Source organism: Rhinolophus sinicus, linkage group LG04, assembly GCF_036562045.2.
Source record: "Rhinolophus sinicus isolate RSC01 linkage group LG04, ASM3656204v1, whole genome shotgun sequence".
NCBI lineage: Eukaryota > Metazoa > Chordata > Mammalia > Chiroptera > Rhinolophidae > Rhinolophus > Rhinolophus sinicus.
The window spans coordinates 112,569,164-112,575,163 of record NC_133754.1 but is presented as its reverse complement, the minus strand read 5'-3'; the positions used below and the strand labels follow the sequence as shown (position 1 = coordinate 112,575,163).

The 6,000-nt window shown below is 39.1% G+C and overlaps 1 long non-coding RNA gene across 1 annotated transcript in view; it reads right to left on the bottom strand.

Annotated features, from left to right (window-relative positions):
- Window positions 1-873: 873 nt before the first annotated feature.
- LOC141571099 (uncharacterized) overlaps window positions 874-6,000 on the bottom strand; it is a 45,252-nt gene continuing 40,125 nt past the window's right edge. The window contains exons 2-3 of the long non-coding RNA XR_012495663.1: window positions 2,166-2,258; window positions 874-944 (exon numbers count right to left, since the gene is read on the bottom strand). This is a non-coding gene — a long non-coding RNA (uncharacterized LOC141571099). The remainder of the gene's footprint in view (window positions 945-2,165; window positions 2,259-6,000) is intronic.

Sequence of the window (6,000 nt, the reverse complement as noted above, 5' to 3'; positions counted from 1 at the left end):
GAGTTTCCCAGGTTTTTATTCTCTTGACTCTTCCAGCTTTGACATGAAAGTAGCCCCAGTCACACAATTCCCCAGTTGGCACATGCAACAAAAACTCCAAGAAAAGCCCTTTCTTTCTGGCCAGATGACCAGGATATGGGGTCTCTATCAACAAAAATTCCAAGAAGTTCCTGTGAGGCTAAATTTAATTTAATTTCTGAAATTAAATTTAATTAAATTTAATTTAATTTCTGAAATTAAAAAACAAACAAACAAACAAAAAAACAACAACAATGGAATGGAAATAACAGAAAAAAGAGTCAGTAAATTGAAATCACATCAATAGAAAGTGTGTGTTGGGGAATCCCAGGAAAGAGAAAACTTGAGAAGTGCACCTCTGACTGCATATAACATGGTGCAAGTCCTGAGCAAAGGTCTAAGCTGTATATGCGTGGTCAGACCCAAAAAGTGAGCAAAAGGTTTGAAATATGAACTTCCATTGGAAACACCACGCACAGTAGGAGAGAGAATTTGCAGTCTCAACTTAACTGAGTTGATTACCTGCTTAAAATCAATATTCTCCAGAGCATTTAAATAGGTTGCAGAGTCTCACTACATAATCAAAATATCCAGGATACAATATAAAATTATTGGACACACCAAGAAACCAGGTACATATGACCTATTCACAAGAGAAAGGACAATCAACACATGTCCAGCCCAAAATGACCCATGTGTTGGATCATCAGACAAAAATTTGAAAGCAGCTATTATAGTCATGTTCTTAACACAAATACAGGCTATCTCATTTTATTGCACTTCACTTTCTTGTGCTTCACAGATCTTCAATTATACAAATTGAAAGCAAGACCCTTCACCAGCATAAAAATTATGGCTCCTTTTATTGCAATACTCACTTTATTGTAGTGGTTGGAAACTGAACTTGCAAAATCTCCAAAGTATGCCTGTAGAAAGACAGAAGTTCTTGACAGAGACATAAAAGTTATAAAAATTCCAAATGGGAATTTAGAACTAAAGCATAACATTTCTGAAATTAAACAAACAAACAAACAAACAAAAAAGCAATGGAATGGAAATAACAGAAGAAAGAGTCAATAAATTGAAATCACATTAATAGAAATTAACCAATCTGGGGAACACTGAGAAAAAGGATAAAATGAAATGAACAGAGTAAGGGACCTGTGAGACTATACCAAAAGGCCTAATATTTTTGTCATTGGAGACCCAGAAAGAAAGGGGAAAACACAGGTTAAAAAAAAAAGGAGTTTGGGGAGTTCTGGTCAAGATGGTGAGTAGGTAGTAAACACTGTGTTTGCTTCTTCTCATGACCACATCAAAATTACAACTAAACTACAGAACAACCAACATTGAGAATCACCTAAAGTCTAGCTGAACAGAAATCCTATAAGTAAAAGTACACAGAAGGAGCCACATTAAGACTGGTAGGAAGGGCAGAGTCATGGAATGGGATGGTCTCAAAGCCATGCGTGGCTGTTAAAAATTGGGAGGGATATTTTGGCTGTGGAGGTCCCGCTGAGGAGTGAGTGGTCCCAACCCCACACCAGACTTCCGAGACTAGGGTTCCAGTGCTGGGGAAAGAAATACCATAATTTCTGTTTGTGAAAACCAGTGGAGATTGTGGCTGAGTGAGACAAAGTGCTGCTGGAGCCCCAGGCATTCCCCTTAAAGGGCACATGCATAAACTTGCTCACTGACAGGCTCAGTCACTCTAAGCTCCAGCTCTGGAGCAACAGCTTGAAAGGTGCCAGGGATATATGACAAGGAACTGAATAGTCTGACTTCAGGGTAAGGGCTGGAGGGGCAGCTTTCTCCCAGACAGAACTGCTGGCAGAATCCATTATTTCTTTCTTGAGCCCTCCTTCCTGCTTGCATGTAGACAAAGGTGGCCACAATATCTGAGATCAACCTTACAAACACTGTTCACCCTGCCCTGGTGATTCCTTGAGATGCCACCCCAACCAACTTGCAGACCCACCCAAACTGCTTCCAGTGGCACTTCATACAAAAGTCCTGTCCTGACTCATGCTGCAGACTTTCCTAAAATCTCTCAAAGATTGACAAAACCCAGACAAGGAGCATCTGGTCTCTGTGTGCCTTGTACCACTTGCTCAGCAGCCCCAAGCCTGGCATTGATGGAAGCCCACCTGGGTTCACAGCTTGGTCTCTCCCAGGCACCTCCAAGCCCAGTGCAGGTGGCAGCCATCTGCAGATTGATTTGTGGCTCATGCCAGGTGGCCCTGGAAAAGACACAGGATGCAGCTGAAGTTGGCCTGCATCAAGGCTACTGCCAGCAGGCCCTGGGGCCAGCATGCCTGGTGGCTGGTTTTACACCAAGCTGGAGCACCACCCAGCTGCCTCCATGGGTAACACACCCAAAGGGCAGACTGGGGAGGCACCAGAGCCCTGCTAAAGTGAATCCTGCTCCATAGGGTCAGCCCTTGCACAACAGCTCCTCCACTGTAGTCACAGGCAGTACCCATAACTAATTGGCCCGAGAGTCAATCCCTTCCACTGATGTGCAAACAGCAACCAAGGCTCAACTACAACCCACACAAGAGACACACCTGGAATACCCAGCTCAGGTGACCAGGGAAACTGAGTCACTGAGCCCCACAGGACACCTACTGTATAAGGCAACTCTACTAAGATCGGGAGAGATAGCAGCTCTAGCTAATATATAGAAACAAACACAGGGAGGCAGCCAAAAACAGGAAGACAAAGAAACATGTCCCAAATAAAAGAATAGAACAAAGCTCCAGGAAGAAGAACTAAACAAAATGGAGACAAGCAATCTACCAGATGCAGAGTTCAAAACATTGGTTATAAGGATACTCATTGATCTCAGTGAGAACTTCAACAAAGGGATAGGAAACATAAAAGTAGAGTAGAAAACATTACAAAGAACCAGTAAGAAATAAGGAATACAATAACTGAAATGAGGAATATATTGAAGGGAATCAACAGTAGATTAAATAAAGCAGAGGAGTGAATCAGAGATTTGGAAGATAAGGTAGCAGAAAACACCCAATCAGAACAGCAAAAAGAAAAAAGAATCCAAAAAATGAGGATAGTTTAAGAGGCCTCTGGGCCAACATTCAGCATACCAACATTTACACCATAAGGGTACCAGTAGGAGAAGAGAAAGAGCAAGGAATTAAAAACCTATCTAACAAAATAATGGCAAAAACTTCCCTAACCTGGTGAAGGAAATGGACATATAACCCCAGGAAGCACATAGAGCCCCAAAGAAGATGAACCCAAAGAGGTCACACCAAGACACATCATAATGAAAATGCCAAAGTTTAAAGACAAAGAGAGAATCTGAAAAGCAGCAAAAGAAAAGCAGTCATAAAGTAGAAATAAAAGGCATCCAAATGGGAAAGGAAAAAGTAAAATTGTCATTATTTGCAGATGACATGATACTCTTTATGTAGAACCCTAAAAAGTCCATCAAAGAACTATTCAAAACTGACAAATGAATTCACTAAAGTAGCAGGATATAAAATTAATAGTCAGGAATCAGTTCCTTTTTATATAGCAATAGCAAATATCAGAAAGATAAATTTAGAAAAGAATACCATTTACAATTGCCTTAAAAAAATACCTAGGAAATGTGAACAAGGGGGTAAAAGACCTGGACTTAGAAAATCACAATACATTGAAGAAAGATATTGAAGAAGGTACAAATAAATGGAAGCATACACCATGCTTGTGGCTAGGAAGAATTAACATGATTAGAATGTCCATATTTCCCAAAGCAGTCTATAGATTCAGTGTGATCTCTTATCAAAATACCAATGACATTTTTCACAGAACTTGACCAAATAATCCTAAAATTTATATAAAACCACAAAAGACCTTGAATAGCTAAAAGTAATCTTTACAAAGAAGAACGAAGTTGGAGGTATCACACTAGATGACATTAAACTATACTACAAGGTTATAGTAATCAAAACAGCATGGATATTGGCATAAAAACAGATGCACAGATCAATGGAACAGAATAGAGCACCCAGAAATAAATCCACACCAATATGGTCTATGACAAAGGATACAAGAATATAAAATGGGGTAAAGACAGTCTCTTCAATAAATATTGTTGTTAAAACTGGACAGATACATGCAAAAAAAAAAAAAAAAAAAAAAAAGGGAACCAGACCACTATCTTAACACCATATACAAGAATAAACTCAAAATGGATTAAAAACTGAAATGTGAGATCTAAAACAATAACATTTATAGAAGAAAAACATAGGGAGTAAAACTTCTGACATTGCTCTTAGTAATAATTGTTTTCTTTTTGGATATGCCACTTTGGACAAGAGAAACAGAAGAAAAAATAAACAAATAGGTCTACATCAAACTATTATAAAAAAATTTTGCAAAGCAAAGGAAACCATTTACAAAATGTACAGGCAACGTACTGAATGAGAGAAGATATTCACCAATAATACATCTGATAAGGGGTTAATATCCAAAATATAAAGAACTTATACAACTTAACACACACACACACACACACACACACACACACACACACCAAACAATGAGAGTAAAAAATGGGCAGAAGACCTGAATAGACATTTCTCCAAAGACGACATCCATATGGTCAAAAGACACATGAAAAGATAATCACCATCACTAATTATCAGAGAAATGCCAATCAAAACCACAATGAGCTGTCACCTCATACCTGTCAGAATGGCTATCATCAATAAATCTACAAACAAGTGTTGGCCAGGATGTGAAGAAAAGGGAACTCTTGTACATTGTTTGTGGAAGTTTAAATTGGTGCAGTCACTATGGAAAACAATATGGAGGTGCCTCAAAAAATTAAAAATAGAACTACCTTATGACCCAGCAATTCCACTTTGGGGTATTTATCTAAAGAAATCCAAAACACTAATTCAAAAAGATATATGCATCCCTGTGTTCATTGTAGCATTGTTTACAATAGCCAAGATATGGAAGCAACCTAAATGTCCATCACCATACAATTGGACAAAAAAGTGGTACACACATACAATGGAATATTCCTTGGCCATAAAAAAAAAAAAAAAAAAAAATCTTATCAATTGTGACAGCATGGATGGACCTAAAGGGTGTTTTGCTAAGTGAAATAAGTGAGACAGAGAAAGACAAATACTATGATTTCAGTTATATGTGGAATCTAAAAAAACAAAATAAATGAACAAACAAAATAGAAACAAAAATAGATACAGAGGACAAACTGATGTTTACCACATGATAGGGCAGTTAAGGTCTGGGTGAAAAAGATGAAGGGATTAATAAGTACAAATTATGGGCCAGCCCCGTGGCTCAGGTGGTTAGAGCTCCATGCTCCTAACTCTGAAGGCTGCCGGTTCGCCTCCCACATGGGTGAGTGGGCTCTCAACCACAAGGTTGCCAGTTGGATTCCTCGAGTCCCACAAGGGATGGTGGGCAGCGCCCCCTGCGACTAAAATTGAACACGGCACCTTGAGCTGAGCTGCCGCTGAGCTTCCAGACGGCTCAGTCGGTTGGAGCATGTCCTCTCAACCACAAGGTTGCAGGTTCGACTCCCACAAGGGATGGTGGGCTGTGCCCCCTGCAACTAGCAACAGCAACTGGACCTTGAACTGAGCTGTGTCCTCCACAACTAAGACATGAAAGGACAACAACTTGACTTGGAAAAAAGTCCTGGAAGTACACACTGTTTCGCAGTAAAGTGCTGTTCAAAAAAAAAAAAAAAAAAAAGTACAAATTGTCAGTTATCAAATTGTCACAGGGACATAAAGTACATCATAGGGAATAAAATCCATAATTTGTAATAAGTATTTACGGTGTCAGGTGTCAGACTTATTGGAGGGAATCACTTCATAAGTTATAGAAATGTCTAACCTCTATGCTGTACACCTGAAACTAATATAATATTGAATGTCAACTGTAATTGAAAACAAAACAAAAAATGGTGCTAGAAAAACTGGATATCCACATGCA